Consider the following 8,585-nt stretch of genomic DNA (forward strand, 5'->3'; position numbering starts at 1 on the left):
GCCATTACAACCGAACGGCCAGAATGACCGGTCAACCAGTCACTATGATGCACACTGACCACCAGGGGGCAGACGCTCAACACAGGACCTGCCCCCTGGTGGTCAGTGCGCTCCCACAGCCAACTTCCCACAGCTGGCTGGTGGCGGTGGCCGTTCCTTCTGCACCCAACCCGGCGACAGTTGCCTCCTCTCCTGACCCCGCCAGGGCCTTCGGCCCCTGTGGGAGGGGTGGGGGGGACCTGGGGTGGGTGGCAGTGGATGCAGCCCCTTTCCTAGGGGGGCCTGTGGGCTGGCTCCCTCCTCGGGTCCTGCAGCCAACCTCCCACACCCTGTCCTCCCCCCGGCCGTCAAGCCCAGTTTGGCCCACGGTCCCTCCCCCACCCCTCCCCCTGGCTGGCAGGCTCCGATCTGCCCAGCCCTCATTGGCCCTGATCGCCAGCCAGGTCTAGGGACTCCAAACGTGCACAAATTCGTGCACCTAGCCTCTAGTAATTATATAAATAGGAAACTATTTTCAAAAAAGGTAATTTAAATATATACATCTAATTTATTTCCAGAAATATTTCACTGAATAATGGCTATGTAAGATCAGAAACACCCAACCGGTATGGCTCAGTGGTTGAGCACTGACCTATGAACCAGGAGGTCACAGTTCCATTACAGGTCAGGGCAAATGCCCTGGTTGCAGGCTCGATGCTCAGTTGGGGGGCATGCAGGAGGCAGCCAATCAATCATCCTCTCTCATCACTGATGTTTCTATTTCTCTCTCCCTCTCCCTTCCTCTCTGAAATAAATAAAAATTTACAAAAAAAAAAAATACAATGACAATATACACTAGTCATTCTCATATTTCTACCTATTGTATAGCAGACAATGTCTCTTGAGTAGAAGCGAAAAAACACACAAGATTATCAATAATTAATATAGAAGATAGTAATCAATATACATTTACCTTTACAGAGAATATGCCACTTAAATTAATTATTAAATATATATTAAGCATTCTGGCAATAGTTCTTTAAAAATATGAGTTTTTGACGACAATAAAGGTATCATTTAAATTTAAAAGTTGTTACCTGGCTTTGTCTCCGTTCTTTCGAAGAAACTTCTTTAAAGAGCCTCATTGGCTCGGAAAAATTTTTAAGCAATTGATAAGAAGGAAAAAATTTTAACTTTTTTTTTTTACAATGACAATATACATACCTTTTGTATATACAAGCCCCCCATTTAAAATAAAGTTACCCCTATAAGTTTCATTAAATAATGCTGCCACACTAATGAGAGGCATGCATGTCTATGGGCGTGAGGGAATTTTACAGATGCTGCTTGAAAGATGACAGAAGAGCCTGAGATTAAAGGAAAAACCCCAATGATACCTATGTGGAAAGACCAAGTCTCTATAAAAAGTTCTCAAAATAATGGGTCTTTGAGTTTAAACAATTCACTGTTATTTTATATTCTAAAGTGCATATAGGTTGATATTTTTTAAAATGCCACTGGAGAACTTAATCTTTCTATGTAAAAAATTGGACATTTTTCTGTTTTCTGGCAAAAGTTGGGGATACAGGGAACAGTTATCTCCAACTCTCAGTTTAAAACCAGCTCAGGAAGGAAAAATGCTTGTGAATTATATGGTTAAAGGTGGTAATGATTACTTTTGGCCCAAGGTGATAGCCTATCTGATTTTGCTTAAATAACAACTATTTAAAATGGGGGGAGGGGGGATATGAGTTTTTATTTTATTTTATTTTATATTTGAACATGGCCACACTCAAATTTATAAACAGGAACTTACAAATTTATAAGCATCAAAAAAGATAGTTACAATCTTTTTGATGGCGACAAAGGGAACAAACTTCCAACAATATAAAGAATATATAGTGAGCTTTAAAGTCAGACATGAGGCCCTGGCTGGGTAGCTGTTGCTTAGAGCATTGTCAAGGTTGCACGTTCAATCCCCAGTCAGAGCACATACAAAAATCAACTGATGAATGCATAAATAAGTGGAACAACAAATCAATGTTCCTTTCTTTTTTCTTTCTTTCTTCCTTTCTTTTTTTCTTCCTCTCTCCCTCTAAAATCAATAAGCTTTAAAAAAATAAAATAAAGTCAGACACGGTTCAAATTCTTGCTCTGGCACTTCGATTAGATTTTGAACAAGCTAGTTATTGTTCCTAGCCTCAAGTTCCTCATGTGTAAAATTGGGATAAAAATAGCATTTACCCACACAGAGATAAAAGAAGTAATGTGAATCATCTACTATTATAGGCACAAATTATTAAAGAAGTAATGTGAATCATCTACTATTATGGGCACAAATTATTATTTATAGAAAATAAGAATGTTTTAAAAGTTAAAAAAGTAAAATTTACCTTATCAAGTTTTAGTTCCAATTCTGCCACATCTCCTTCTACTTCTTCTAAAGCAGCTCTAAAAAAAATTATATACAAAATAAGTTATTTTATGTGTTTAAATGTATACTTTACTCTTAAAATTACTCTAAGTAAAAAAATAGATATAAATGCTTAAAAATTATACTTCACATAAAGTATAAATATTTCATAATCATGAAATACAATAAATAATACAATTATTATTTAAGGTAATGAGAGAACACATTGGGCTGATTTACTTAAAGCATTTATACTTTTCAAATTAATAGAACTAATTAGAACTATTTAGCATATATATATTTTTAAATGAGTAAGAAATTTTAGAAATTGAGCCTTACAAAGGTTCCAATTTCTATTCAACAAGTAACCAAACAGCAAAGCATCCTTGGCAATCAAAAAGAAAATCTTTTACTTTTAGAAATATCTCAGAAGGATGCCACCCTTGTTTAATGTTCCATTTATTTCCAATGTATTTTTTTAAAACTTTATTGTTGAAAGTATTACAAATGTCCCCCTTCCCCCCACTCTTGACCTCCTCCATCTACCTCCTGTCCCCTCCCCAAGCCTTACTCCACTATTGTTTGTCCATGGACTATGTATATATGCATATAAATTCTTTGTTTAAACTCTTCTGAAATATGTCAGTCTGTTGCATGTTTCAATGTTTCTGGATTTGTTTTGTTCATCAATTTATTTTCTTCATTGGATTCCACATATAAGTGAGATCATGTGATATTTGTTATTTCCAATGTGATTTTTTAAAAATGAGCAAATACTCTTACTTGTCAGGATTATGATAAAAATATAATACTATAGTACTTGATGTCACACTACAGGCAACATTCAAAATTAGAAATTTGGAACAGCAACAACTAAAACTTTTTAAGTATAATAAAATTTTATTGTTAAGAGTAATATACAACAAAATGCAACTCATCTACTATAAGCAATATATACCATTTTCAGATCCCTTCTTGATAAACTAGCAACTTCCTAATCATTATCTTTTTTAATTAAACAAAATTTGTCTCAGTTGGATAGTAGTGGAGACTAGCAACTCAAAAAACTATTTTGAACTCTAGATAAGAAATTCTCAATTAGACAAAAAAAGATGAGAAAGATAGCTAATATATAAGTTCTATTCCCAGAAATATCCATTTAACTTCTGTGAAACTTCTGAATAGTCATTTTTATCAGTTTGTGATTCCACTTCTCCACTCGTTACATTTATTGAAAAATATTTTTAATCTCACAAAGAAAATTATATATTTATAAATTATTCAGTAAATAGATGTCTATTCCATAAAATAGGATACTCTAACACATAGTTCAGGAAAACAAGAGTTCATAAAAACAGAAATGCTTCTTCCCTAAGTCTGTCATTTTCTTCAGCAGCGTTTTTTGAAAGTACATGTTGTTCCCCTAATCCAGAAAATGTTTCTCCTTCACATTAATCCTCATACTCTTCACCTACTATATGCTACTCATCATTTAAAACTTAATTCACAAAAGAAAATAAATAATTTGGTAGAAGGATATTCATTGTTTATAATAGGTTGGAAAACTACATGTCCAGCAATAGAAAGTAAATAAATGGTAGTATAGCCATACCATTATGTGAGGCAGCAAGTTTTTAAATGAGATTGATATATATATCTACTGACATGGAAAAATACTATAGACTATTACATGGGGTGGGGGGAGCAAGTTACAAAATTAAACATAGTGTGTGGTCAATTTTGTGGGGAAAAACTTTGATGGTATACACATAGAAAAAATCTGGAAACATATTCATCAATCTATTAATGACAACTTTGGAGAATGGGGATTAGAGAGCAGGGTGTATAATTAGGGATTTACACCTTTTACTACTCGTATTTCTGGATTCTTTTAATATTTGCAATAACTATGCATTTTAAAATAATTTTTAAAACTAATGAAGAGGGAAAAGAAAAAAATTTAGACATTACCTTCCTAGGAGGTGGGTCCTCCTAGAACAGTGATGGCAAACCTTTTGAGCTCGGTATGTCAGCATTTTGAAAAACCCTAACTTAACTCTGGTGCTGTGTCACATATAGAAATTTTTTTATATTTGCAACCATAGTAAAACAAGGACTTATATTTTTAATATTTATTTTATATATTTAAATGCCATTTAACAAAGAGAAATCAACCAAAAAAATGAGTTCGCGTGTCACCTCTGACACGCGTGTCATAGGTTCACCATCACTGTCCTAGAAACTCTTCCCCCAAACACTCAGGCTCAATTACATGTCCCTTCTGTGCCCCCAAAGCACCTCACATATATCTCTATCATTGTTCACTTCTCCCTTAGCAGTATATTCAACTTGTTTGTTGACTCAGTAAAGACACTCCACAATTTTCACTTTTTTAAAAACTCTTTGTTTAAACTTTATATAATTTAGCTTCACACAAACTTCAACTTCTTTCAAGCTAATTAGTTGAAATGACCAACTTAAGATTTGATTTAGTTGTTGGTTTCTACTGAACATATACAGTCACATGCAGCCTAACAACCTTTCTTCCAATCAATGTCAGGCCATATATACAATGGTGGTTCCATCTACACTAATAAAAGAGAAAAATGGTAATTGGTGTACGACGCTATCCTTTTCATTGGCTAATCAGGGCTACATGCAAATTAACTGCCAACTGAGATTGGCCTTTGCCCTGCCCCCCAGCTATGATTGGAGAATCAGGTGCCTTTTCCGCCCTGGCCAGTGATAGCAGGAAGTAGGGGTGGAGCCAGCGATGGAAGCTGGGCACGGTCGAAGCTGGCAGTCCCAGGAGCTAGGGGTCCCTTGCCTGGGCCTAAAGTGAAGCCCCCCCTGCCCAGGCCTGAATCCTGGGCCAGAGGCATCAGGCCTGGGCCAGGGGCAGAGCCAGCAATCGGAGGGGTCTGGGGGGTCCCCTGCCCAGGCCTGACGCCTGGGCCAGAGGCATCAGGCCTGGGCGGGGGGCAGAACCAGTGATGGGGGGAAATGAGGGTCCCCTGCCCAGGCCTGGGCAAGGGGCCGATTCTGCAATTGGAGGGTGATGGGGGTCAACGCCTGAGGGCTCCCAGTATGTGAGAGGGGGCAGGCTGGGCTGAGGGACACTCCCCCCCACACACACACACCCAGTGCACGAATTTCGTGCACCGGGCCCCTAGTCTTAATAATAAAGAGCTAATATGCTAATTAGACCAAATAGCCGAACGTTCTTCCGGATGAAGCCGAGGCTGCGAGGGTCAACCGGGACTGCAAGGAGCTGCAAGGGCCGGCAAGGGCTGCGAGGGCCAAGCCCCTTGCACCAATTTTGTGCATCAGGCCTCTAGTAAGATTACAATGGAGCTAAAACGTTCCTATCACTTAATGTTGCCATAGCCATTGTAGCCACAGTAAGGTCTTAAAGTCAGAGCACAATTCAGTACCCATGTGTTTGTGGTGATGCTATTTACAGGAAAACTAGTCTAATGTTTTATTCTGAGCAGGTAGGAAATTATAGTTTTTCCCTCACACACACAAAATCAGTAGTACTTTAGAAAGCTGTTTCCATTTCATCCGCCCTTCTCTAACAGCCTGAATTTCTTGACCAGGGAGTTATTTAGCATATTCAAGCAGGTAAAATGACACTATAATTACAGTGGGAGTTAACATCCTTCTACTATGCCGTGGAAGAAGAGATGGCCTATCTATTATGTTGGAATCAATAAATCAACAGTGACTAATGACTGTTTAACAGCCCCATTCAGTTTTCACAGTAGAGCGTGTAAAGCTAGAATGAAGGTACCAGTCATCTACAGAGGGGTAATATCACTTTAATGAGGAAAAAAGGAGAGTTAAGGAAAAAACCTGCAAAATTACAGGCTATATAATGTTGCGTTCAACTTGGCCCAGAAAAATAAAGACTGAGGAGGAAGGCATTTCCATTGCAATCTCAACAAACTCAGGCATGTCTATTCCCTAAGAATTCCTGTCACAGTTATGGGCAATACATTTAAGAGCACTATAAACTTCATGGGGGGAATGAGATTTCTATGTAGAAAAGTTTTCTGTGACTGATAATACTGTGAGGATGACCAAGTATTTCAAATAAGACTGAACTATCAGCAGACTCACAATGAGAGAAAGAAGCAAGATGGTAGGGACATCTAGGATGAGGCCCCAACAAAATTATCAACAATTACAATTCAAGACCTGTCATATTCCCCCTTTAATGGTTTTCCATTACCCTTTTCACTGGAAATGGTATTTAAGGCTAAAGATATATGCAAATCAGAGCAGGTAAGTAACTACATACTGAGCCTTTCAGGGTTCTCTCTATGACCTATCATGGGCTGCTAAACAAATCACATCTACAACTTTCCCAGTTTCTTCCAATAACAACAACAACATCCATATTAATACATAATAAAAATAATTTTGCCTTACATTTTAACTGTGTTTTATAACTGGCATGGCACCTGCATGCCAGATATAGTATTTGTTATATTAAGAGAATATAGTCTAGTAATGTAAAATAATAAAGAGAAAAAAAACTTAAGAGGAAGTGAGAAACAACCCCAGAATCACAGAATCTTGAACTGGAAGAAACCTTAGCAAACTGCTGAATGTCAGAACTGTTTAATGGAAGTACAGCAGCTGTTTAGAAAAGCATTTCAGCCCTAGCCAGTTGGCTCAGTGGATAGAGTGTGAGCCTGCGGACTGAAGGGTCCCAGGTTCAATTCCAGTCAAGGGCACATGCCCGGGCGGCAGGCTCAGGAGGCAGCCAGCAGTCAATGATTCTTTCTCATCATTGATGTTTCTATCTCTCTCTCCCTCTCCTTTCCTCTCTGAAATCAATTTAAAAAAATATATAGATATATAGAGATATAGATATTACAGGTATAATATCTATATCTATATATCTATATATAAAACCCTAATATGCAAATAGACCGAAAGACAGAACAACCGAACAAATGAACTGAACAATCGGTCACTATGGCGTGCGCTGACCACCAAGGGGGTATGAGTGGAACATGGCAGGCATTGGCAGCAGGCAGCAGAGTGCATAACATGGTGGGCATCAGCTGCGGCAGGAGAGTGGAGCAGTTGAGCAGGGATGCCAGGCCAAGGCAGGGAGCCAGTTGCTGTCATCGGGGCGAGCCTCTGGTGGTTACTAAAAATTCTTTCTTCCCGCATGCCGCAGTCCCACCTGGTACTCGCACTTGCAGCCGGCGCCAGAGCCGCCACTCACATCCACGGCTGGCGCCCAGCGCTGGTCCCGATCGCTCAGCGCTATCAGTGGGTGTAAGTGGCGGCTGCTGGCCCTGATCACCACTGAGGGCTTCTCCACCTCCCCCTGCTCCTGAGGGTTGACTGGGGAAGCAGCCATCACTCACACCTGCTGACAGCGCCAGCCCTGCTCACACCTGCTGCTGGCGCAGGCCCCAATCACTCCATGCTGTCAGTGGGTGCAAGCAGGGCCGGCGCCATCAGTGCATGGGAGTGGCAGCGGCTGCAGCGGGAGCGGGGCTGCTGGCAGACAGGGGACCAGGGCCGTGGCAGGAGGGGCCAGGCAGGGGCGTGGTGGATGGGCCGAGAACTGCCTCTGTGCCCACCGCAGCCTCGCGGCCCACAGTTCCTTTCAAGGTGCACGAATTTGTGCCCTGGGCCCCTAGTGTGTGTGTGTGTGTGTGTATCCAATCTAATAAAAGAGAAACATGGTGATTAGCGTACGTCCACTACCCTTCCCATTGGCTAATCAGGGCAATATGCCAGCCAAGATGGCAACCGGCAGCCAGGCAGCTTGAAACTAAGATAAGGCTTGCTTGCTTCAGTGATGGAGGAAAGCAATGTTCCCGCCTGCCTTGCCAGCCTCTGAGCTTGCAGTTTGAAACATAGTTACAAATATAGAAGCTAAACAAAACCCCAGAAACCTGTTTTCAGCCAGCCAGGATCTCAGAGCTGGAGTTGATACAGTGTTTCAATTATAGAACACAAACAAACCAGATACCGGCTTTCAGCAGTAGAGGCCTCAGAGCTGGAGCCAGAGCTAAAGCTGGCCCAGAATAAAAAAGAAAAGAAAATAAGGAGCAGCTGGGAGCTTCACTCACCCGCCAGCCTGAAAACAGCCCTCAGCCCCTCACCCAGACTGGCCAGGCACCCCAGTGGGGAACCCCACCTGCAGGGCGTGGGCCCTCCTGCC

At 40.8% G+C, this 8,585-nt stretch overlaps 1 protein-coding gene across 1 annotated transcript in view; it reads right to left on the bottom strand.

The window, feature by feature from the left end:
• Positions 1-2,453, bottom strand: part of ACAP2 (ArfGAP with coiled-coil, ankyrin repeat and PH domains 2) — a 91,431-nt gene extending 88,978 nt beyond the window's left edge. The window contains exon 1 of the mRNA XM_015562384.1: positions 2,373-2,453. The gene's annotated coding sequence lies outside the window, so the exon portion shown is untranslated. The remainder of the gene's footprint in view (positions 1-2,372) is intronic.
• Positions 2,454-8,585: the final 6,132 nt, after the last annotated feature.

The sequence above is a fragment of the Myotis davidii genome, unplaced genomic scaffold, assembly GCF_000327345.1.
Source record: "Myotis davidii unplaced genomic scaffold, ASM32734v1 scaffold571, whole genome shotgun sequence".
NCBI classification, from domain to species: domain Eukaryota; kingdom Metazoa; phylum Chordata; class Mammalia; order Chiroptera; family Vespertilionidae; genus Myotis; species Myotis davidii.